The 27,187-nt window shown below is 41.8% G+C and overlaps 1 protein-coding gene across 1 annotated transcript in view; it reads left to right on the plus strand.

Moving 5' to 3' along the window:
* SOCS5 (suppressor of cytokine signaling 5) overlaps positions 1 to 27,187 on the plus strand; it is a 52,002-nt gene that overhangs the window by 4,494 nt on the left and 20,321 nt on the right. Inside the window, exon 2 of the mRNA XM_063443921.1 lies at positions 12,887 to 13,087. The gene's annotated coding sequence lies outside the window, so the exon portion shown is untranslated. The remainder of the gene's footprint in view (positions 1 to 12,886; positions 13,088 to 27,187) is intronic.

The raw sequence follows: 27,187 nt of genomic DNA on the forward strand, positions 1-27,187 counted from the left end.
ATGTATCTTTATGAGGAGATGCTGATTGGCCCAGCATTTTGCTGCACACGCACAATAGCCTCACAGTTTTCCTGTGGAAAAGCATTGGGTTGGCAAAGATACTCAAATTTTATTTCAGTCAAGGGCAAAAGGCTGGGCCAGCTGTGACGAGACTTGTATGAGGAGGGAAATAAGGCTAGTTTCATTTATTTTTATTTTAGGCAAGGGGTCTAGAACCTAAACAGCACTTAGAGCTATAGTGTCAGGTATACATGTTTGTATTCCTGACACTATAGTGTCACTTTTAATGAAGTGAGTTTGGTGCATAAATCCTTAAGATCTCTTAAAAATCAAATGTCCTAAAAGCTATAGCTCTAAAACTAAAACGCGGGGGCGTGGTTTGGCGCTCGAGCTGCACGGTCGGAGTAGCTCCCGCCGATCAAGCTGCACGGGGCAATAAAAAACCGGACTACCGAGCATTCTCTACCGCACGCACAAACGCAAGTGCTCACCATGTCCCAGAGGCTGAAAAGCAAACCCGCGAAAGCGGACAAAGCGTCTTTTTTTTTTTTTTTTTTTTTTTCTGGCAAAAGCCGCACCGCTAAAAACGCAGGAAAACCATGAGCAAGATGGCGGCCCGCCACGATCGCGGGAGGGCTTGCCCGCCTCCCCTGGAATGAGTGCTGACGACCAGCCTCTCTCGGTGGCAACCATGAGGAGCATGATGGCTGAACTCACTGATTCAGTTCAGAGGAGCCTCAGGGCTCAAATGCTCACACTGACAGCTGAGCTTAGGAAAGACCTGCAGGACATAGGGAACCGTACAGCGCATCTAGAGTCCAAAATGGACGACTTCTCCGTGGCCCATAATAGTGTGGCTGACAAAATGCAAGAACTAGAAGACACTATCACAGCCCAAAAACTCAAGCTGGCAGATCTAGAAGACAGGTCCAGGAGGAATAACCTCTGATTTAGGGGAATACCGGAGTCAGTAACAAATACTGACCTGGATAATTATTTACAAGATATGTTCCAACAGATGACCCCTGAACTGCATCCAGATAAACTACTACTAGACAGGGTGCACCGTCTTCGAAGACCTAGCCACTTACCTACCACTGCAGCGAGGGACGTCATAGCAAGAGTGCATTTCTTCCATGCCAAGGAACGGATAATCAAGGCAAGCAGAAACAAAGGGATGCCTGAAAAATTCAACAATCTAAAAATATTCTCTGACCTCTCAGCAGAAACACTACAGTTCCGCAAATCTGTGGCGCAAATTACGCTGTTGCTACGCACACAGGGACTGAGTTACAGATGGGGTTACCTGGCTAAGCTGCTAGTGCACCACCAAGATTCCCTTCACTCCATCACGTCGGCGCCATAAGGCATACAGCTGCTGGAAGACTGGGGTATCCCGCTGGCAGAGATAACAAAAACGGGTCCAGCGAAAGTTCCTCCCCTGGCTCAGGACTGGGCGTCCAGATAAAGGGACTCCATACCCAAGCGGTATAAGTAAGACGCGTATCCAAGTTACCAACTATTTTGTTGTACAGGTTATTGTTATTTTGTGTTTTGTTATCTTACTGTCACACACTCAACATATGTAGGAGAGACTACTGAGGCCCCCCGACCTCCTCCCACACCAACTCTAACAGTAGCCAACGAGACATACTCTCGGTTAGATTCTGACACTGCCCAATTACAATAGGTTGGGGAGTCGGGGCACCGGAGACTTTAGAGCCCAACACAGACAAAAAAAAAAACAACCTGACCACGCAACAACGGTTAATGGTACCAGCACCCATAGTGCCCCGATGCATGCTTAACGGAGTGTCCTAACACCACGATCCCCCAGGCGCCGCAACAAGGCTCGACCCAAAGGAGCCTGACAGGGCTATGCCCTCTCCTACCCCCTTCCCTCCTACCTATGGAAACCGATCCAAAGATAAAGGCCAAAGGTTGACCTTCCCTCATCCCCCTCTTGCCTCCATACCACTTCCTTGGCCTTGTATAACCTATACGATAGCTGGAGAATACTACACCCCACTGACCGGGATTACTCCTTTCACTCTAGGGTCCACAACACTTACACACGTATAGATACATTCTTCATAGATAACAAGACCCTACCACAACTGACTGAAAAATAGGGGAGATAACGTGGTCCGACCATAGCCCAATATATCTTGACTTGGAAGACACATACCAAACCCGTGGCAGGGGCACGTGGAGACTAATCGAGTCTCTCCTCCTAGATAAACAGAACTCAGAGAGTACTTCCTCACTAACACAACGGGCGAAGTCTCGGACTACACTGTGTGGCCCGCACATAAAACGGTGATGAGGGGACAGTTCATTAAACAATCTGCGTACGTAAAAAGACGCCACCAAACCACCCTCCTAGACTGCCACAAACAAATAGCGATAGCCACGGCCCAGAACAAAAAGACACCCACGTCAGCCCTAGCGGACAAATTAAGAGACCTATACCAGGACCTTACCAAGCTTAATGACCAAATACTTTCTACACAGACTAAAGGCCACCACATACCACCACAGTGGTAAAGCATCCAAATACTTGGCCAACAGACTCAGGACAAAGCAGGCCTCTAATAGAATTCCATACTTTTATGGGGCACACAGGAGACAAACTCATGAACCCCATAGACATAGTACAGGAATTTGCACACTTCTACAAACAACTATACAATCTAGACTCAAGCGGCGGCGCTAACACCCCAGACACACAAGCTATCTGTAACTATTTACGTGGTATAGACCTCCCCAAGCTTGACCAAAACTCAAGGAGAGCCTTGCTCGAACCGATTACTATGCAGGAGATCCGAGAAGTAATTAAGAGCCTGCCCCCGGGAAAATCCCCGGGCGCAGACTGACTCTCAAACATCTATTCTAAGACATTCACGGACATACTAACTCCACACCTGCTAAAAGTATACCACAAAGCGACAGAGACAGGATCCCTTCCCCCTGAAATGCTGGTGGCCACGATAGTGACGCTTCCGAAACCTGACAAGCCTACGGACAATTGTAAAAATTTCAAACCCATCTCCCTCCTTAATACCGATGCTAAGGTGCAGGCCAACAGACTGGCACACATCCTTCCAACTATCATAGAAGACGACCAAACCGGCTTTGTTAAAAGTAGGCAGGGCAGAGACAATACCCGAAAGCTCTCCTTGGTGCTAGAGAGGATGAGGGGGATCGGGTCAGGACGGGCTTTTACTAGCCCTTGATGCTGAAAAGGCGTTTGACAGACTGAACTGGGCATTTCTTGAACATACGCTCCTAAAGTATGACATCCCCGCAGTATTTAGCAAACAGATCTTTGCCTTATACATAGGTCCCACCGCCCGGGTACTACAAGCCGGCTTTCTCTCAGACCCGTTCCCTCTAACAAATGGTACGAGGCAGGGATGCCCTTTATCGCCGCTATTATACGTCCTGGCTCTGGAACCACTACTGGTCCAAATTAGGCATCGAGAGGGTATCCAGGGAATTGAGCTACATGGCAGGGAAATTAAAATTGGCGCATTTGCAGATGACATCCTCCTCTGTGTTACCAGAGCAGTCGCTTCCACTTATCTTAGACCTCATAAAGGAATAAGGGTCGTTTTCCTACTATTCCCTTAATGCCAGTAAGACACAGGCACTGGGAGTGCGGCTCAACCAACAAACACTCACCGCACGCAAAAAAGACCATAATTTTGAATGGTGAACAGATTCAATAAAATACTTGGGACTGACTTTCACAAAAAACCCTACAGGAACTTTTCCTGCTAACTGTCAGGGTGGGGGGGGGGGGGGACTGCCGCCAACTAATGAAAAAATGGAGCACCCTGTTTCTGACCTGGCCCGAGAGAGTAGCAACCATCAAGATGTCCATACTCCCTAGGCTTCAATACTTGTTTCGAAACTTACCAATTCAGGTACCCATGTCCTACCTCAGAGACACGCAAAAAGATGTCAACAGATTTGTGTGGGGGGGCCAAAAAGCTTGAGTGCAGGGAACATTGCTACGAACACCGGTGAGGCAGGGCGGCCTCGCCTTACCAGACATCAAGACATACTACCACGCAGCACTATTGGCAGCAATCCTTCCCCACTTTACAAACACGGCTTTACCGCAATGGGTGCAAATGGAAAAACAAGCCATAAAGCCCTTTGATGTACCCACCATACTGTGGCTTCCTAAAAATATTTAGACCGGTGATTCCACAGATGCCATCGCAGCTGAAAATAGCAGTCAAGGCTTGGGACAAGCTTAGACATAAACTAGTAACCCATACCCCCCTGTCACCAGCCACCCCGCTCAATACTATCACATACTGCATCCCAACCTTTAATGCCAAGCCGTGGATAGCTAACGGGGTCACACACCTACACCAAATACTCGCGCATAACAAACTAAAAACTTTTCCAGCTCTACAGGAAGAATTCCATATACCAGTGGCCTCCTATTTCTCTCACATGCAATTAAGCTCATTCATGCATAAACACACAGAGAAGACTTCCACCCCAGGTGCAAACCCCCTCGGTATGACGAAATGGGAACAGACGACCACTAGTGGTTCATGGGCACCAACATTTAAGCCACTATCCTGGTGTTATCAACTTATCCGACCCGCACAACACTTTGCAGATTCCAACCCAGCCAAGCACTGGGCTAAGGACCTACAGTGTCACATAAGTAAAGACCATTGGGAGCGTGCTATAGTGACGACCAAAAAAACTAAGTCAGAGACCCTACTGGAGCAATATAGGAAGACCCTATATAGGTGGTACATGGTACCAGTTCGCTTACATAAGCTGTACCCAGGTTCATCTCCGGAGTGCTGGAGGTGTGGAAAGGTAGAGGGTACAGTACTTCACATCTGGTGGCAATGCAAACAAATTACCAGCTTCTGGCGAGACATAAACCCCCTGATCCGAGACGCTACACGCACCAAGCTCCCCTTCAAACCTATAACGAGCCTTCTACTACACATGCCAAACACACCTAAAGAGATACAGAAACTAGCCTTCCACATTCTTTTGACAGCCCAGAGGGTAATAGCAAGGTTATGGAAATATCAGAGACCACCACAAGTGGCAGAGGTCTGCAAATACATTGATACACAACACCTATATGAAACCTGCTATTGAGGGGTCCTCCCCTTGACAGACACAGCAGCTGCGGCTTGGAGGCTGTGGGAAGCGAGAGGTACAGGAGACCCCCTGATGACTTGGCCACTAGATGTGCTAAGCTCCCAGGGTCAATCACCAGATAATGATGGACAGATGAGTAACAATACAACACGTTAGAGACAAAACAAAGGAATAGGCAGACTTACGAATATAGAAAAATGTATGTAGGTATAAGGCACAACTAGAGATCTCAATAACTGTGAATGTGAACTTTGATGTAAAAAGCTTCTTATGGACCCCCTCCCCTGTTTCATGTTTTATGTTTATGGCATTGACAAGACGAAAATCAATAATCTTTAAATTTAAAAAAGAAACTGAAACGCACCATGTAAAATAAGTGTGCTGTGGGTCACAGATAATCGAAGAGGATTTATAGTAGTACCCTAAGCTGCATTATGGTTACAAAGCTGGAAGCCTTCACAACATGGGTGTTTATCAGCTGGTTTTATTCAGTTCTAGAGATTTCAGGAAGAGCTCTCATTGAGAAGCCTTGCATGCGGTTAGCCAATAATGCACGTAATACACTTATTAATTAGCTGTATTACATCTCATTGAGAAGTGTGTGAATAGCTGTGCTGTGATTGGTGCAGCCGTTCAACTGTAGTCCAAAGCAATTGAGGCAAGGCAAGACACTCTCATAGACAGCCGTAAGTGGAACAAGCTAAATTGCTTTAGATGCCTGGTGTTTTCTTAACCGTGTTAGCAGGGTAAGTTTGAAAACATTGCTATCAGGGGTAACCTCGCATGGTTCAGATGAATTAAAATGAACTTGTTAAACCAGTAACAATAAAATATTGCTTACTGCCCTATAATTCAATTTGTCCACCATTTCACTTCCTTGGCATTTAACTGTTCTATTTGTCCCGTTGGTAAAATTCACTATGAGCTGGTCAGTTATTTAAAATGGCGTGATTACAATCTATATATACTTTGTGCTGGCAGTATTCCAAGCAAATGTAAAGATCGTTTCTGTATGTTGACTGCACATGAAGAGATGGAGAGCCTTATTAAATGCCATGCATATCATGGTTCAAACTGAATTTTCCCTAATACTCATTTGTAAAGCTGGGCTATTGTGAATAATTAACTTTTTTATTATTTGTTGGCTTGTTTGTTTCAGAATGGATATAAGCAGCTTAGTAAATTTACGTCCGTCTTCCTTTGTGTCTCAGGGTAAGGAATAAGACAGTTTGTTTCCAACACTTCTAGTAACACCATTGGGGTGTCATCAGCCGGCCTGGATCTAGATTTCTGGACTGGCTAATGTCAATCATGTGCAAATTTCAGTGCCCAGAATCAAATTAATTGGCTGAGTGCAGTCAGCTGACTCTCTCGGCCAACGAATGAGTGGCCGGATCCGCATTCAGCTTCTGCAGTTCTGAACAAGCCAGATGTTCTAAATCAGGATTCTTTGGAGACCCGGCAAGACTACATAAGGGGGAAAACTGTTGTAAAATGGTTTGCCCTATTACCGAGGAATGGTGCCAGGGTACTCCAACCATCATAACCACCACAGTGGGTAAATAAAGTGATCTGGACTTCTACATTTAGGTGTCCTTTTTCAGATTTCACAAAAACATAATATTGTGAAACATAGGGGGAAAAACTATTTTTCATTTTTTTTTTTTTAAAAAAAGCTTGTGAAGTGGCAGATTCAATCAACTCTCTTCCAGCTTCTCGTGATGACATCACTGAATAAATAGATTTCTGTGAACTGCTGCTGGCGGTCCTCTCGCCAGTGATCAGGCTGCTGCCAGTGCTGAAAGCAGTCATTCGGGCCAGCTGTTGTCTTTATGCTGTAATTCAGTGTGGTAAAACAGGCCACTACCAAAAGCACTAATTTGGGTTGGTCACAAAGCTGAAAATTGTGGATTATTCTCTAGTCTAGAACATTGTAAGTTTCTAGCTACAAATATATCTTTAAAAAAAAAAAATAAAAAATGGCAAAACTGGAAAACATCAAATAGTTTTAATTCTGTTGCCATTTCTCCATAATTATCATTTTGGCGAATAATTCCTATTGCTTGCTTTAAACTAAATTACTGTGATCACATTACTGATGTAATTGCTCATTGCTTGTTATAATTAGGCAAAGACTTGTATTGTGCACTTACATTTAGCTAGCAATTTCACAGACACGAGTTTAAAAAGTGTTTTTGTGTGTATATGTCTAAAATTTAGGGATCGACCGATATTGATTTTTTTTTTTTTAGAGCCGATACCGATATTCTGTGAACTTTCAGGCCGATAGCCGATATAATTTGCCGATATTCTGTACATTTACCATTTTGGAAAATAAAAACTATTTCTAAAGGTAAATGCACAAAATATACATGCCACGTGTAGTGGATGCAGTGTGTTTAGACAGGGGAGCTGTGTATGTTTGTGTAGTGTGTGTGTGTAGGGGATGCAGTGTGTTTGTGTAGTGTGTGGGTAGTGTGCGTAAAGTGAATGCAGTGTGTGTGTAAAGTGAATGCTGTATATACTAAATGCAAAGTGTGTGTGTGTGTGTGTGTATAGTGAATGTAGTGTGTTTATATAATGCAGAGTGTGTGTGTTTGTATAGTGTATGTATATAATGCAGAGTGTGTAGTGTGCATTATATAAACAGAGTGTGTGTAGTGTTTATATAATGTAGTGTGTGTATAATGCGGGGGGGGGGGGGGGGGGGGAGCGCGGGCAGCAAGCGTTTACTCACCTCCCAGCAGCTCCTCCAGCTCCCCAGTGTAAATCTCGCGAGACCCGCGGCCAGCTCTGACGGCCGCGGGTCTCGCGAGATTTACACTGGGGAGCTGGAGGAGTTGCTGGGAGGTGAGTAAACGCTTGCTGCCCGCCCCCCCCAGGACCGCCGGGCTTGTAATGAGCCTGGCGGTCCTGGGAGGTATTATCCCTATTGGCCGATACCGATATTGCCGAAAATACCGAATATCGGCCGATTATATTGGTAAAACCGATAATCGGTCGATCCCTACTAAAATTGCGTAGAGATAGCACTCCCAGGACTACAAAGGTGCAAAAATAAAATGTTTACTTTTATTTTCCAAATTAAAAGTTTAACGTTTCAGTTTGTCACCCAAACTTTCATCAGGAATGATGCAAGTCCTGATGAGTCCTTTCCTGATGAAAGTTTGGGTGACAAACTGAAACGTTAAACTTTTAATTTGGAAAATAAAAGTAAACATTTTATTTTTGCACCTTTGTAGTCCTGGGAGTGCTATCTCTACGCAATTTTAGTAGGGATCGACCGATTATCGGTTTTGCCGATATAATCGGCCGATATTCGGTTATCTTTTAAGTTTGGATTTAAAAAAAAAAAAAAAAAAAATTGAGAGAAAAATATATATATATATATATATATATATATATATATATATATATATATATATATATATATATATATATATATATATATATATATATATATATATATATATCACACCTCACCTAGGCAAAAAATAATGGGAGTTTAGTTACATTATATGATCATATATTGCATAAACCTGCCACAATGTCAATGTACCCCATTCTTGGCAGGTCCTACTTTATGAGATTAATCCACTTATTTAGGAAGTACTTCCTCCTGGGACTCTCTGCAGGTCAAGGCTAAATAGGATTCTGGAATGAGGCACCTGTGACATGGAGGGGTGCAAAACCAATGAGTTGGGGTACATTGACATTGTGGCAGGCTTATGCAATATATGATCATATAATGTAACTAAACTCCCATTATTTTTTGTCCAGGTGAGATGGTTTTAAATAAAACTACTACAATCTGGAGATTTGAAATAATTGTTTAGTGAATAACAGAGTGTGCTGGATTGTGTATTTTGTATGATCTATATCCTTTGCGGTACTAACATCACTGCAAATTTGTGATTCCTGTGGGAAAAGAAAGTCTTATGGTTTTACTGGGGTGCAGATTTCGGTTTTAACATTGCAAAAAAAAAAAAAGTAAAATAAAGAATTATATATATTTCCCCCCCCCCCCCCCCCAACTGGCCTTTTTAAGTTTTCCTTTTTTTTCCCCTCCTTGTACTTTCACAATGTCCTTGTCCCTGCAACATGTATTATTTTCAGAGATGTTGGTTGTTTGAAGCTTCGGAGGGATTGATATGATGCCTGTGTCAAATTAAGCGAATAAAAATGGTGTGGGACACTCACTCACTCACTCTTTCAGGAGGATTAAACCCATAACGGCGTTCTATGCCGTTGCGGCGGCATAGAACGCCGTAACGGCTTAAAGGACCACTCTAGTGCCAGGAAAGCATACTCGTTTTCCTGGCACTAGAGTGCCCTGAGGGTGCCCCCACCCTCAGGGACCCACTCCCGCCCGGCTCTGGAAAGGGGAAAGGGGTAAAAACTTACCTTTTTCCAGCGCTGGGCGGGGAGCTCTCCTCCTCCTCTCCACCTCCGTTCCTCCCCGTCGGCTGAATGCGCACGCGCGGCAAGAGCTGCGCGCGCATTCAGCCGGTCACATAGGAAAGCATTCATAATGCTTTCCTATGGACGCTTGCGTGCTCTCACTGTGATTTTCACAGTGAGAATCACGCAAGCGCCTCTAGCGGCTGTCAGTGAGACAGCCACTAGAGGATTAGGGGGAAGGCTTAACTAATTGATAAACATAGCAGTTTCTCTGAAACTGCTATGTTTATAAAACAATTAGTTAACCCTAGCTGGACCTGGCACCCAGACCACTTCATTAAGCTGAAGTGGTCTGGGTGCCTAGAGTGGTCCTTTAAGCCCACAGGACCTCGGAGGTACTTACCACCGCCGCGATCCTCTTCTGGAGGGCTGCCTGACAGCCCAGGCAGCCCTCCTCCGGCAAGTGAGGTAAATTGTATTACAACGATGATATTTTAAGTAAAAGTGAAGTTTTTTGCATTTTTTTACAAACAAACGGCACTTTTATGGACTATATTATTGTTGTAATATGTTTTACTGTTTTAACTATTTGTGTTTACTGAAGTCTCCCGAGAATAACACTACCTCCCATGTACAGGTTTTATGGTGTTTTGGAAAGTTAGAGAGTCACATATAAGGCTTGCATTTCATTTTTTTGACATTGAAATTTGCCAGATTAGTTATGTTGCCTTTGAGAAAGTATGGTAGCCCAGGAATAAGAATTACCCCCATGATGGCATACCATTTGCAAACGTAGACAACCCAAGGTATTGCAAATAGGGTATGTCCAGTCATTTTTAGTAGCCACTTAGTCACAAACACTGGCCAAATATTAGTTTTTTTGCTTTCACACAAAAACAAATATGAACGCTAACTTTGGCCAGTGTTTGTGACTAAGTGGCTACTAAAAAAGACAAAACATACCCCACGTGCAATACCTTGGGTTGTCTACTTTTTCAAATGCTATTCCATTATCGGGGTAATTCTCATTCCTGGGGTACCACACCGTCTCAAAGGTAACATTACTAATCTGGCAAATTTCAATTTGAAAATGGAACGTTCTATATTTGACCCTGTAACTTTCTAAAACACCATGAAACCTGTTAACGGGGGGGTACTGTTGTACTCGTGAGACATCGCTGATTACAAATATGTGCACTAATTTTTGGGCACTAAAACACAGTTAAAATGTGAGGCGGAACTACAATTTTTTTTATTTCTCAGTTTTTTTTTTAAATTTTATTCATATTAAATTGTTTCATATATAAATATTTGATATGAAATGAAAGCCCTGTTTCTCCTGATCAAAATGATATATAATAAGTGTGGGTGCATTTAATATGAAAGAGGTGAATTACGGTTGAACAGACATATAGCGCAAATTCCAGTTTTTGTTTTGATCAGAACGTGTACTATTGACTCCGTCCTGAAGGGGTTAATTAGGTTTTTGTTTGTTTTTTATTTTGTGTTTTCTTTATTTAAAAAAAAAAAAAAAAAAAAAATGATCTAAAATGTCTGATGGCTAAAACCAAACTTGGGTCAAAGTAGGAATGTGTTTGACTGCTCTTTAAATATACTAAACAACTAGCATTATGAACATGTCTTCAAACACAAGTCTCTCTGTAAAGACTAATCTGTCTTACTGGAGTTGTATGCAGCACAAACCCCTTCGTATCGATTTTCTTTGCAGATCAGTGGGTGAGAAACCTTTTAATCACTCAAGTGGATTATTGTGAATTAAGTTGCAAAACCTAGGCCCTAATATCAAAGTTTGAATAAATCTTTAACACTGGTATTCTTGCCTAAACATCTACTTCAATTAATGCAATAGGTTTCAATTCAGATTGTTGTATGCATCTCTAATTCTAAACACAGAACTGTAAAGACTAAGCACGTTCCAGGGCTGTGGAGTCGGTTTACAAAACCTGTGACTCTTGACTCCTTGTATTTTATTAATATGCAATATTTCTGTTTTACAGTTTACTGTAGAAGGTAATATTTTAGAATAAAAAAAAAAAACTCAAATATGGCCCAACGCTTTATTGATCCACAGTACACTTTCACTTGTCTCATACTTTTAGAAATGACTTAAGGCATTATTTACTCTTTATACACAGACTTTGGGAGAGCTAGCATACAACACTGTCTCATTTGGCATTGTATCATAAGTCTGTAAACGCAGCTGACTGGCTAGAGAGATGCACTAATGTTTTGTTTGACTCTGATCAACTTAAATTGTGTGATAAGGGAAATTAGCAGAGCAATGGCAGGTGAGTGTGACATGATTGGGGGGTTAATTTGAGGGTTGCATGGTGGAGGGGTGATCGTATGTGGAAGGTGAAGGTATGACCAATAACTATGACGTAGTTACTTATGCATTCAGTACAGTTTAAGTACAAACTTAAGCCCTGCCAAAATGCAGTCTATTTTCCAGTAGTAGCAGAGCTAAAATCGCTTTAGCTAACAAGCTTACATTTTATTTTTATTTTATTTTTTTTTGTCTTGAAGTAATTCCCTAGTGGTCCCATGGGCAAACTCTTTGGTCTGGGCTGCAGACTATGTGGTAGATGTCTCGCAAGCTCCGGCACTGGAAATGTCAGAGCGTTGCCCTGGTAACACGCTGACTGCCGGAGCTCGCTGACCGCTACTTCAATGTGCAGCTCTGCATCGGATGGAGCTGCAGATCGGTTGCTGTTCTGGACTCTCTATCCAGCACACGGTTTGCAAAGCACTCCCTTAAATTGTCAGAGTGAATATCTACTTTGACTGTACAATAACTACCTTTCTCTGCCTTGCCACCACAGGCTCCTTTTTTGCACTTTGTCAAGTTTTATTTTCACTTTAGAATACAAATAAACATGTAATTTAGAGGTTTTCAGATCTATGACAAACTGTGCTTTATTCCATAATGAAGCACATATGCTACAGCTCCACCAAAAAAAAAAAACTCACTGAAAAATCTAGTGCTTATAATGTGAGGCACAGTCCATGAGCTTGGTCAGTTTTATATTAAACAAAGCTGAATTCTGGCATTATTTTTTTTTTTTTTTTTTGAGAAGACAGGGGGAGTAACATGTATTCAGAAAGCTTCCAAACTGCATCATGGAATTTCTAGTTCCATAACCGCAGGACATCTTACATTTTGTGTTTTAGGATCTTAAGTTATCAGAACACAATTAAGAATGTGATATTGCGCTGGGGATTACTGGTCGAGTTTGGTATAGAGATTTATATATTTCTTGTGACACTTGAATGCTCCTAATCCATAAAGTTCAGTAACAGTCTGTTTTTATTACAGATCACACATTATTGCTGGACAATAAAGTTTTATACAAGAACAGAAGGAAGTGCTAATCTTGTTCTTCCTGACAGCGGGAAGATCTGTTTTGGATTTTTAATCAATGCAAGGGAAAAGGACGAATAAACAATGTATTAACATCTACTATTCTGAATACCTATTGAAAGAATTCCAAACAAAAGGATGGAGTAAATAAATAAGGTAACCGTTGCATCCTTTAAATTCAATAGTTTAATATATTTAATATGAAAAGTTTCAGGATAATCAAAACATCTGTCAGTTTTTATCTATTTTAATGTAAAGAGAATGTCTTAAGGAAATTCAGGGCTCAAAATAATTTCTGCTCACTCAAGCTCCCTAATCTTAAAGGGTAATCCAGACGTGGACCCAGTGCTCACTGTGCCTAGATGGGTATCAGCCACATCTCGCTGACCAGGCCCAAAGAAGGCCAAGACAATTGTCTGTGTTACTGTATCAGTCATGTAGAGAGAACTTGCCTATATTTCGGCTTTGGACTGTCCTTATTGGTGGGGATCTGTCTGATATGCAAATTGTATAGGTAAGTGAGCAGAAACTTGTTGAGACCTGATCGGGGATTTATTGGGAGGGTAAGGTATTTAAGGGCAAGCTTTTTTTCCTTTTTTGGGACATTAAGTACAATTGTAATTTTGAGAACTTTTGAGCAAGTGGATGGGTACTTATCTACTGTGCAAAAAGGTCACTCTGGAACAAGACTGGATTAAGGAATGACGGAGGTCAAGAAAGGGTTAGGTTGTATGCCTGACTGATTAACGGGAATCATGTGTTTGACTACTAATGAGAAGCTTATAGCCTGGATAGTCCAAACGACGACACACTAATTTGTACCTCGAGGGTATGATTCAACCGGCTATAATAGGTTAGATCTTTGTTCAAATCCCTGCAAAACCTTACAGGAGAATGCAGACTGCTCTCAAACAGTTTGACAGAAAACCAGGAGACTGCACCCGGAGGCTCAAAACACCATAACAATTACAATGCGTTGTAGTGGTTATCGTGCATAGAGTGCCTCTTTAAAGAATTTAAAAAGTGTGTATGTGTGCATAGGGGATCCAAATAGCATCCTTTCCTTTGTTGGCACATTTTTAGACTTTTTTTTTTTTTTTTTTTTTTTTAAGTACAGACATTGATCTTAAAAGGTCCGTCTCTGCACCTCAACATCTTTGCAACACAAATGAAGTTAGTTTTTTTTAATTTATTTATTTCTCATGTTTTATAAATCTCAACGCACGCCTGGACATAAGTTTTAAAACCTACACCAGGTAGGCTCTTTATTGATTTGGCATCTTCTTGCAGCAAATTTATAATTTTTATTCATCTGAATTGTTTTAGTAGACTAAATCTCCAGTAGATATTAGTCGGCCCAACTAAAAATGGGTTTGGTTAAAGCCTTGATCTGCCTCTTCCGCCCTCTTTTCCCCAGCTTCTCTGTGTCCTCCCAGCACCAGTAGGTGTCTCTCTCTCTCTCCCAAGCCCTGGTCTGTTTCTTTTGCCCCTTCCCCAGCTCCTCCGTGCAGTGTTTGTTTTGCCAGAAAATTTCAGTTTAGTTCTAGTGAGTCTTTTGACAAAAAAAAAAACATTTTAGTCATCTGAATTGTTTTGTCTACTAAATCTCCAATTTTAGTTGACTAAAATTTGGCAAAATGAACACTGTCTTGCAGCAGCAAATCTATCCCAACTCCGATAATGTATGTTTATTAACTTCACAGGAAATGTGACTGACAAAAAATAAAATACAAATTAATTTGGATTCAGAGGTTTTTAAGCAGCAGGGAGTCTTCTACCATCTGTTGGGCACAGGCCAGTCAGTCTTTCAGACTAAGATGATTTGAGCATGTAAGTTTTTGTATATAGGGCCTTTTATTAAAGGAGAGCACATTGAATTAAAACTAAACCCAGCCTGTCGTGTGGTGTGTTTTTTTTTTTTTATATTTTTTATTTTTATTTGTATTTTTTAATTTAATTTTAAATTTAATAATAATAATAATAATTAATAGACAAGCAGCTCAGTAGGATGGACAGGGGCCAGAAAGTAGATGTTAGGTCATCCCCAATAACAAGAACCCCTCCCCCCCCCCACACCTATTAAATAAAAATAAAATGCCCCTCCACGGAATCTCTTATGCAGAGTTCTGCTAAAGTCATCTTTGAAGGGGAAAATGTATGTTTTTGTTTCTGTGCAAGCAAACTTAATGACATGCGTGCCTGCATTTGCTAGTGAATTATCATTTGTGTCACCAATAGTGGGATACCAGAGGTCAAAAGTGGGACCGGGTGTTGTACATTTTGTGTTTTTGAAGGCTGCTTGTGAGATTGTATCTATTTAGAGGAGGCTGTTTGTGTGTAAACAGGTATGTTTGTGGTGTACTATGTATGGCTGGGGGCTTTAGTGGGGGATTGTATTGGGGGTTTAGGTGTACGTAAGGAATGTGGTTACGGGGGTGGGTATATTGTATAGGATAGAGGCTTTAACCCCTTAAGGACACGTGACATGTCATGATTCCCTTTTATTTCAGAAGTTTGGTCCTTAAGGGGTTAAAGGGCTTCTTATACCAACAGTAGCCATTTCATTGATTTGAAGTGGTCATGGTGGTAGGAGTATGTGTATGCGGTGTTTCAGCTTGAAACACTGCACATAGTGAGAAATCTGCACTTGTGTGCGGAGGGATAGTTACACCCCTGGCACATGCAACTTGGGCAGCCCAGAACTCTGTTCTAGGTGCCTAATGTCAATCGTTGGCACGTACAGCGTGTCAACAACAGATTTAAAGATCTTCTCCCTTGCAGGCGCTCTGTCAAGCTATCTCTCCTCTCCATCCCATCGTGTGCGGTCCCTACGTCTGTTGCAGAAATATATATATATATATATATTATAACCTTCCCACCAAAATAGACCAAACACAAGCTTCCCTATTGGGGAAAACTTTGAGTCACACTTGAATGATTATTGTGTGTGTTTATTTTTCATTAAAATAAACTGTAACAAACACCTTCTCTTGCAGGATGACTTGGCACCCTTACCACTTAATTAGGATGGAGAGGTCTTGGTGCCTATTGGATGCCTTTTTAAACCATTTAGTCTCATTGTTTTATACAAATGACATGTCTTTCATCAACATGAATAGCTGCTAATTTTCTATTCATATCTACCGTATATACTCGAGTATAAGCCGAGTTTTTCAGCCCATTTTTTGGGCTGAAAAACCCCAACTCGGCTTATACTCGAGTCAAGGTCTGTATTATGGCAATTTGCATTGCCATAATACAGACTGGGGGGAGAGGGGGGCTGGCAGAGCTGTACTTACCTCTCCTGCAGCTCCTGTCAGCTCTCTCCTCCTCCGCGCCGTCCGTTCAGCACCTCGGTCAGCTCCCAGTGTAAGTCTCGCGAGAGCCGCGGCTCTCGCGAGACTTACACTGTGAGCTGACAGAAGGAGCTGCACGGACGGCGCAGAGGAGGAGAGAGCTGACAGGAGCTGCAGAACAGGTAAGTACAGCTCTGCCAGCCCCCCTCTCCCCCCACTGAACTGCCACTGGACCACCAGGGAAGGAGAGCCCCCCTCCCTGCCATATATCAAGCAGGGAGGGGGGACGAAAATAAAATAATAAAAAAAATAATAATAATAAAAAAAAAAAGGGGTATAAGGGGGGGGGGGGGGTATAAGGACCACTATGGGAGGGGGGGGTATAAGGACCACTATGGAAGGGGGAGGGTATAAGGACCACTATGGGAGGGGGGGGGGTATAAGGACCACTATGGGAGGGGGGGGGGGGTATAAGGACCACTATGGGAGGGAGGGGGTGGGTTAAGGACCACTATGGGAGGGAGGGGGGTATAATGACCGCTATGGGAGGGAGGGGGGGGTATAAGGACCACTATGGGAGGGAGGGGGGGGGTAAGGACCACTATGGGAGGGAGGGGGGGATAAGGACCACTATGGGAGGGAGGGGGGGTATAAGGACCACTATGGGGTGGAGGGGGGTATAAGGACCACTATGGGAGGGAGGGGGGGTATAAGGACCACTATGGGAGGGAGGGGGGGTATAAGGACCACTATGGGAGGGAGGGGGGGTATAAGGACCACTATGGGAGGGAGGGGGGGTATAAGGACCACTATGGGAGGGAGGGGGGGTATAAGGACCACTATGGGAGGGAGGGGGGGTATAAGGACCACTATGGGAGGGAGGGGGGGTATAAGGACCACTATTGGAGGGAGGGGGGTATAAGGACCACTATGGGAGGGAGGGGGGGGTATAAGGACCACTATGGGAGGGGGTGGGATAAGGACCACTATGGGAGGGAGGGGGGTATAAGGACCATTATGGGAGGGAGGGGGGGGTATATGGACCACTATGGGAGGGATGGGGGGGATAAGGAACACTATGGGAGGGAGAAGGGGGATAAGGACCACTATGAGAGGGAGGGGGTGGGATAAGGACCACTATGGGAGGGGAGGGGGAAGTAAGGACCACTAGGGGAGGGGAGGGTAAGGACCACTGGGGGAGGGGTGAGTCAGGACCACTGGGGGGGGGAGTGAAGGAACACGGGGGTGGGGAGGTAAGGACCACTGAGGGAGGAGGAGGGGAAGTCAGGACATATGGGGGGGGGAGGGGGCGGCAAAAATTTTTTTGCCTACGGCGGCAAATATCCTTGCACCGGCCCTGCACACACTGCATTCACACACTGCATTCATGCACACACACTGCATTCATGCACACACACTGCATTCATGCACACACACACTGCACTCATACACACACGCTGCACTCATACACACACACATACGCACACACTGCATTCATTATACACACACTGTAAATAAATATTCAATTAATAAATTTTTTTTAGGATCTAATTTTATTTAGAAATTTACCAGTAGCTGCTGCATTTCCCACCCTAGTCTTATACTCGAGTCAATAAGTTTTCCCAGTTTTTTGGGATAAAATTAGGGGCCTCGGCTTATATTCGGGTCGGCTTATACTCGAGTATATACGGTAAATAATTTAATTTTTACTTCATGTAGTCTTGCCACAAAAATTATAGTTGATGGTTTAGAGTCAGAGTTTTTTTTTTTTTTCTCACCCCCCCCCCTCCTAAAAAGGTGTATGTGGTGTAGATCTGCTATCTTAAAAATGGACAGATCCACTGTAAAGGTATGTTTGTTTTTAGTTGCTATTGTTATGACATAAGCATATTTTAAAAAAAAAAAAGTTAAATGGCCTTATAAAGTACCCATACATAAAACAACTTATGTTCCTTGTTCATACTCACTCTTCCAGTTCTGATGTTTATTGTTCATTGGCAGAGGTGACACTGTGCCCAGAGAACCGCAAATTCAGGTAACTTGTACAAAGATAAGTGGAATTGGTGGGTACACCTGGAACATCCATTTCTCAGTAGTGGTGATGCCTTAAAGATCAAAATATATATAGACTAAGGAACTGCGCGCGCCCAAAAATATAGTTTCATAAAATTTACAAGGCTACTTAAAAATCACAATGTATTAGTTTGCTAAGATGATTTTAAAGCACCACTTCAGCTCCACAAAGTGGTCTGGGTTCCAGGTCCCTCTTGTTTTAACCCTGCAGCTGAAAACCTAGCAGTTTCAGTGAAACTGCTATGTTTCACGGAGGGTTAATCCAGCCTCTAGTTGCTCTCACTGACAGCCGCTAGAGGCGCTTCCGCGATTCTCACTGTGAAAATCAGCGAGAAGACTCTGGACGTCCATAGGAAAGCATGGGCTGTTTGCGCGCGCGGCTCTTGCCGCGCATTCAGATCTGACGTCTGCAGAAGGAGGAGAGGTCACCGGCGCTGGAGAAAGGGAAGTGGCTGAAGGGATTTTAACCCTTAGCGGGAGGGGTCCCTGAGGGAGGGGGGGGACCTAATGACCCTATAGTACCAGGAAAACAAGTTTGGTTTCCTGGCACTACAGTGCTCCTTTTAAGTAGCCTTGTAAAGTTTTTAGAGTGCGTGTATATTATATATTTATTTATTTGCTGGACATATCCATGGCGGGTCAATAATGGGTTGCTCCTCCTTCTCCCCTAATTAGACAGGAGCCTAAGACTGTCCTTTTGTTCCTGTCATGGCACCCTTTTTAAAGCTCCAAAGTATGGCTCAGAAGTTGGTCAGCTGGCTCTGCTTCTAAAAATTGTGTGATCTCCCCTTTAAACAAGGTAGACTTTGGTTCGCAACTGGACGACCTGCTAAAACGTATGGTGGAAGGTAAGAGCCTTGCCTGAAGAAAGATTGGAACAAAAACCCTTCTTCCACAAAAACAGATACTCTTACCGAGATTCCTTTTGTAGCTTCTCATATAAGCAGAATCAAAGAAGGCAATTTTCCTTTCGGGATAAGGGAAAAAGGAACTTTCCAGAGCAAAAGCAAAGATTATGATGCCATTCCTGTAGGGGGCAGACTTCTGTTATTCAAGACGTATGGAAGAAGACTACAACAGACAGTTGGGTCCGGTCAGTAGTTCATAGGTTACAGTATAGAACTTATAAAATTTTCCTCTAAGAAAATTCCTCTGTTAAACTATACATTCACCAGACATTGTGGCAGTTCTTCTCCAACAGGTTGGGGTCTTATGGCAGGAAAATGGTACAGAAATTCTTCCAAAAGAAGAAGAATTTAAATGTTCTTATTCAAGAATATTTTTGGTAAAAAAAGCCAGATGGTTCATTCCGTCAAATTCTGGATTTAACATTCGTGAACAAGTTCATCGATTCAGATAACATTTTGCATGGAAAACATCTTCTCAGCAGCTCACATAATTCAACCAGGTTCATGGTTATATTCCATTGATTTGCAAGATGCATATCTGCACATACCAATATCAGCAAACAGCAGAAAGTTTTTTTTAAAATTTGCCATTTAACATCAGCTTCTGTATTTCCAAATCAGAGCCTTGCCCTTTGGCCTATCTTCCAGCTCCAGGCTCCAGGCCTATCTTCCGGCTCCAGGAGTCTTTTCCAAGTTACTCGTGGTTATCACGGCAGAATTACGGAAAAAAGGTCTCCGTACCTGGACTGGTTACTCGTAGCGTCTTCGGAGCAACAAATAAGACGTCAAAAGGGCAACCATGACCCTTTGAAATCATGGCTGGATTATAAACAAAAACAAGTCAGTTAACCCCATCTCATTCTATCCGTTTTCTGGATTTCATTTTAGACTATTGAAATTGAGATTCTCCTTGCAGAGGAGAAGATATACAAGATAAGTCACAATTATCAGCTTGCAAAACAAAGTGTTGCGCTATGAGACTTCTGCGTCTGTTCGCTGCCACAATTCCAGCCGTAATCTGGGCCAAGGCACATCTGAGACAATTGCAGAGGAAAACTAAATCTCTAGACTGAATGAATTTGAGCTCTTTTACTTGACTAAGCATTGGCAGATGACTTCACATTTCCTTTCAAAAGGTCTTTCTTTCCCACTCAAGATTTTCGTTCTGGTAATAGATGCATCAAATATCGGATAGGGTGCTCACACTGGTTCAAAGCTGACAAAAGGTATTTGGAACCTGCAAGATGCAAGGATATCTTCTAACTTCAGGGAACTGACAGCAATCTGGTTGGCGCTTCTCGCTTTAAAAAGGCATCTGATGGGCCATCCCACTTGGATAAGGTCAGACCATTCTACCGCAGTATCCTATGTGAACCATCAAGGGAGGACTTGTTAGATTCCTCTGGAACAGTTATGCTCCCAACATAATGCGTTGGCCAGAAATTCACCTGTTATCAGTATCTGCAGTTCACATAAAGGGAGAAACACTCTCTTGCAGGAATCATCTGAAACAAGGAGATTGGTCTCTTTCTCCCCTGATTTTTCAGGAAATTATAGAGCAATTCGGTCTTCCAGTGATAGATCTCATGGCCTCCAATGAAAACAAGAATACTGCTGATTTTCACTTCCATAAATTCAGTGGGCAAGCGGCTCCAGTTCCTCAGATTTTAAAGGACCACTATAATGCCAGAAAAACAAACTCTAGGGGGTGGAAGGGGTTAAAGGCTCTCCTCCCTCTTTCGCCGCATGCGTGGCAAGAGCCGCGCGCATTCAATCGGTCCATAGGAAAGCATTTTCAATGCTTTCCTATGGACGCTGGTATCTTCTCACTGTGGATATTCTTTCTGCTCTAGCCTCTGCTTCCCAATTACGGCTAAGGAAGGCCTGGATCATGGGTATTGTCTTATGCTGACTGTATATCTATGTAATCAGTCTCGCTTCCGCCAATAAAGATGGTAACCTGTATGAACTAGTCTTCATGGAAAATTATTTCTTCCTCATGTTACTGGGCTTGAAGCAAATTCTAGTACAGCTGCAAGCCTATTGATCATGGTGTAGTTCCACCAGGTTCAATTTGTTCCCTGCAAATAGATACGATCTGACTGAGATGGTTTTCTGCCTAGGTTTGTCTGCAGTTTTCTTTTAAGAAAATGTTTATGGCAATTGCCGCTTGAGATTCTCTCACTAGGCAAAATATTGCCATCCATAAATTTGTTGAATCTCTACAATTCTGCTTCCTCAGGGGCATCTAATTAATTTTTGTACACCAGCCCCTAAAGGTTAGGGTGTTTCTACAGCATACAGGTGGATGCTAATCAATCTTCTGATAAATAATTCCCTTTTCAGGAAGTGTGCAGTTCTGGTGTTTGTCAAGGAACATTTCAGGTGTAAATATTTTGACAAGGGTTTTTGACTCTCAGAGAATGGTAATTCCCTGAAGAAAGTGTGGTTCTCTCATTATCACCTGAAATCTCTCTGCTACTTCAGTAGACAGATACTTGGGAAATAATATTGGTTCCCGTCTTGTAAGAACCTGCTTGGTCTCTTCAGTTTCTTTAGGTATAGCACTGTTTACAGGTCCTTCAGTGGCCAGATACAGTTGCTAAGATTTTGCAGTAAAATCCTATACTTCGGTCATTCCTTTCTGAACCAGGCAGAAATAAAGGATGCCAGACTGTTCTTATTTTTTTGTTCTAGTTCTCAAATCGATCGTTCAAAATTTTACGACTGATGCTTCAGGTCTCAGCTAGGTTCTCATAGGGATGAAGGGAGATTAGCTGAGAATTTGTAAAAACGTATCCGACTACATAGGACCGAAGACTATCTGGATAGCTCTTTGCCTTTCAGATAAAGACCAGGTATTATCTTATCCAGATCTGGTCAGATAGTTCTACATCGGTAGCAATTATGTACAAACAAGGTCATCTTGTTTGAAAAATCTTGTTCCAGGATTTGCTTGGGTTAGTTTTTCTTAGATCTTTTCACTTATGCATAGAACTTAATATTCCTCTGTTTAGCTGTAGCATTGAGTAGTCAACATTTAATACAAAGCAGATTGGTTCATACTCCTTGATCTTCACTCAAACGATAGTAAGAATTTGATTTTCCAGTTATGGAACTGGGACTTATAGATCAAACAGCATGAAGTATTTCATTGGACAAGCTTGGACAGAGCCGTAAGCTTTGGTTTCCTTTTCTTTCTTGGGAATTCCAGTCTAACCTATAGTTTCCTCCTGGTTCCCTATTCCCCAAGATCCTATAGGATGGGAAAGGTGAGAATGATAGTCTTCCTCCCTTGGTGGCAAGTAGCTGTTTCACCATTCATCAAAAATTTTCCGGAGGAATCTTTGGGGACCTTAACTGTAAGTAGGCATCCTGGAATTCTCAAGGGTACCGCTTCTCAAATTTGTTGTAATTCAAGCTGACGACCTGGTTTATGTATACCAGATACTGAAGGATAAGATTTTGTCTCAGGAAATTATTGACAATTTATTTTACTATAAATGGATCTTGTTCCAAAATGTATTCCAAGTATGGAAGGTGTTCTTTTTTTGGTTGGTCTCCAAATCACCAGTATCTGCCAGGCTCTTTCGTGGTTAGTTCCTATCTTCAGGGAATCTTTTCCGCAAGGGATATTCTTTTTGGGGTTTTTTACTCTGCTGATTTGAGTCTTCAGTCTAGGTCTTTGGGGGTAGTCGCCCAAAATATTTTTGGAAAGGACTTCAAGTTTCTGTTTTCAGCAGGAGAAAGTGGAGTTAAGTTGGATTCTTTAATTCTTCTCAATCTTCCATCTAACATTATTTTTCTAACTTTTCCCAACAGCGTTCTAGGGTCTTGGAATTCTAATTCCACTGCCTGGGCGTTTAGTTTTAGTCTACGTTACCTTAAAGGTCTGCATTCGTTAGAGTTTTCTCATCTAACACCTATCTTCATTGAAGCTCCTTCGATCAGTTATGTTCAGATCGGTTGCCTGAGGGCTTCTGCTATACATTCTCTCGATTTCATAACAGCCACGAGGTGATCCCTTCACTCACTTTGGTCTGTTGATCTTGGAAGATACAACTTTGGTTGCAGATTTTTTTGCAGTGAGACTTGAGTCCCACCCTAAGGGATTGCTTTTGGAGATCCCAGTCGTAAAGCACTGCCTCTAATCTGAAGGGAAAAACAAATTTTTACTTACCGTTAATTTCTTTTTCCAGAAGATTAGAGGCAGTGCTTACTCCCCCCCCAAATTTGTTCATAGTCTGAGTGGTACGGTTATTCGGCTTTTGTAATTTCTGGGGATGTCTTGGATAGGAAGCAATTTATAAGGCCAAAGGTTAATTGGGGGAGGTCCTTGAAAAGTTTTGGAGATTGTCTGCCTCTTTTTTCCCTCCAGATGAAATCCCCGTCGTAAAGCACTGCCTCTAATCTTCTTGAAAAAGAAATTAACGTAAATTAAGTAAAATATATAAATATATATATATATATATATATATATATATATATATATATATTTTTTTTAAATTGTATTTATTTGTGAAGTTATTGTTCTCTCCTCATGGAATCTGCCACCTGACACTGTATAGTGCCTGATGTCACGATTTCCCTACTATTGTTTATCTAAAAAACGCACACTTCTCTGACCAGAGTTAAGCCAAAGTGAAAGACAATATTTTAATTTGTTTTTTAATATATTTTTCGTTAACTTGAAATAAAGTGAGAATGTTCTTCTTACTAGCCTATTCCCTTATTAATTCCTTTTATCCATCTTCATTATAATTTTCTCCAAAATAGCCATCCTCAAACCTTTTTTCCTCAAAGATCATGGATCAGTTTTTCTCCCAAAATGCACAGTAATTTACTGCTGTTGTCCAGAAGTACGAGATATGTGACACATGCAGGTTGATTCAATGATTTTACGTTTTTTAATCTACTTCGGTGTCCTTAAAAGTTAATGGGCAAAAGCTGAGCGGCAAACCTGCGTGCATCTGTAAAGATACACATCAGGGTTACTAACAAGAACGGGTGCTGTGCTTTTACCAAAAAAAAAAAAATTTACCTTTTTGGAGACTATACCATTACAGAAGTAATAACGTACTAAAATACAAATATCTTTGTTTGGGACTCCAGAAAAAATGAAGCGTACAGCAAAAGCTGCAACGTCAGATGCAAAGCAACTGTGGATGACAAATTTCTTGTTTGGAAAGTGAAGTGGAACTTGTTACTGCAGAACCAACCTGCACAAGAGAAGAACAACCAGCAGAGGAGTCCCCTTCAACAAGTCAGTCTCAAAAGGCTGGAAAAGGGAAAAGAGTGGTGCAAGGAACTCACGTGGCTAAAATGTGACCATAACATGGGTTTATAGTCATATGTGATATGTGCTTCCTTCCCTGGGATTGCTGACTAAGCATCAAAGTGTGTGAAAGGGTTTTCAGGGCCATTTAAACTGGAGACCTTCAAAAACATGGAAAGTCTCTCCAGCATTAAAAATATATGTAACGGCAAAACATGCTGTGTTGGCTTCAGAAGCTACGCTATTGGCTGCATGTGTTAAGAAAATGGATCAAGGGATGTTCAACCACATGAAAGTTATATTTAATGTGGCTTATTATACTGCAAAAAACAGGCCATATACAGATTTTGAAGATTTCCTAGAGCTGACTGGGAAACTATGGATTGCTGTGAGAGCAGAGTATGCAAGTGACCAGAGATGCAAGGAATTCATCTCATACTGCAAATGTAATGAGGAAAGAACTCCGAGCTAAAGAAGGCAAAATATGTCAGTTTGATGCTTGACTGATCAACTGATAAAGGATGCGTCGAAGAGTTAATATGCCAACCATAAGAGTAAAGCATTTCTATCAGTCCTAACTCTTGAAATGGTTACTGCAGATGGGTACTTAGAAACCACCACTAAAGAATTGAAGACACATGGCCGCTTTCTTCAAGCAAGCTGACTGGATTTGGTACAGATGGTGCTGCCAGCATGATTGGAGCTGAAAATGGACTGGTACAGAAAGTACGGCAAAATCTCACACACGTAATTGGCAATCACTGTGTTGCACACAGATTACATTTGTGTATTCAATACAATTAATTGATTATCTCGTGTATCTGCCCCCGGCCAAATTAAAGAAGTAATGCGTTCACGCTCCTAAAGTAATTCACACCAGACACAGGTTTCGGGTTAATGGAAAAACTTGAGGAATGTTTATTCGGGGGGGGACGACATGCCCCTTATAAAGCAAAATTACATCATATGCCTTGTCAGAGATAACATGGAATAATACATCAATAATTGGTTAGGGGTTAAGTGGTTCATTTATTGCTTTTCCTACCGGGTGTGATGTCACTTTCATCTTGGAGGTCTCCCTCAGATTCCAGCGCCATCTTGTTAATGAGGGGGGGAAAGGGAGAAACTCCCTAGGGGCCATTTTAAGTAAATCACATATAAAGTTGAATAATGCTGAGTAAATAGGCATTTTACTAACACAAATTGGGTTAATATTTTTGTCCACAACACAGCTCTGTGAAAGACGGAAAATGCATTGATGACCTAGACTCTGTTTTAAAGCGGCTGTACCAATTTTACCAGTATTCACCTTAGAGAATGTGTCAGCTGAAGCAGGTAGTTTTCAGACAAGAATCCTGAAATTTCAGTACTTGCATGACATAAGATGGGTATCAAGCAAAGTCAGTGCTCTCTCTGCACTTGTCAAAGGCTGGAAATGTGTGACCGTACACCTTGACGGTGTTGCTGCAGAAAGACTCTCTAGGCACTCTAGGCACCCAGACAGACCACTTCAGCTTAATGAAGTGGTCTGGGTGCCAGGTCCAGCTAGGGTTAACCCATTTTTTTTTTATAAACATAGCTGTTTCAGAGGGGGGAGGGGGGGAGGGGGGAGGGGGGGAGGGGGAGGGGGAGGGGGAGGGGGAGGGGGGGAGAAGAGAGAAGAGAGAGAGTTCTAATTTTGGGAAACTTGTCTATAGTGTATGCGTTGCCTGTCTCAACCGCATGTTGCGAAAGAGGGTTCATTTTAATGAACTTTGTGTGTAAAAAAAAAAAAACTCATATCATCAATGCAGCAAGATAATCAACATGATAATCAACATGAATGGACCATCTGTGAAGGAGTTTGATCCTGCAAAGGCTGTCGACCATACTATTTCTAAAAATACAAGGCATGTTCATGGTCACAAAAAGCCAAGTGAAAAAATATATTTCATAAAACTTCTCTGGTGTGTCACATCATAATATTTTCATTATCTTGTTAATGGCCATGGTGTTTGGTTCTAGTCTTCTTTATATGTTAATTTAAGATGTTATTTTTGTCGTAGAAAATAAAGCTTTATAAGGTTTATTTTGTTTTTGTTCGTGGTTTTTTTTTTTGTTTTTTTTTTTATCTGGCTCCTCGATTGCAAGGAAATATGTCGAGCCCTGCACTATACTGGATAGAAGTGTTAGGGTTTTTTGGCTTTCAAGACAAAGTTTTGATAAACAAATTGCATGTTTGAGTGGTATGTAGAATGTTCTTCTGTTTAAATGTTTCAGCCTTAAAAAGAAAACTTTTGTCAGATGTTTGTCTTGCGCTAGTCGAAACCCAAAAGCTGTTTTGAATTGAGAGTATTAGATTGTGTAAGATGGTTAGATTTTGTTTTGTTGTAGTAATCCATAACATTGAGTTCATTGGATTGCAAGGTTATGTAATCGGATCAATCTCTGCTTTCAAACATCTGCTTCTTGGCACATGTTGGTGTGTTCCCAGGTATTGTAGTCAGTATATTTTTAATAAAAATCTATTTTCCTTTGTTCATATTTTGTGGGTTTTCTTTGTCTTTTTTTTTTTTCTTTTTTCATTTATATGGTAAGAGGATAACAAATTTTTTTTTACTTTTTTTTTTTTTTTTTTACTTCATACTAAAGGTTTATGGCCATTTATGTCCCTTCATTCATAATGCATGAGATTTCAAAAAAGTAAGAAAAAAATGATATAAGG

Source organism: Pelobates fuscus, chromosome 2, assembly GCF_036172605.1.
Source record: "Pelobates fuscus isolate aPelFus1 chromosome 2, aPelFus1.pri, whole genome shotgun sequence".
Lineage (NCBI taxonomy): Eukaryota > Metazoa > Chordata > Amphibia > Anura > Pelobatidae > Pelobates > Pelobates fuscus.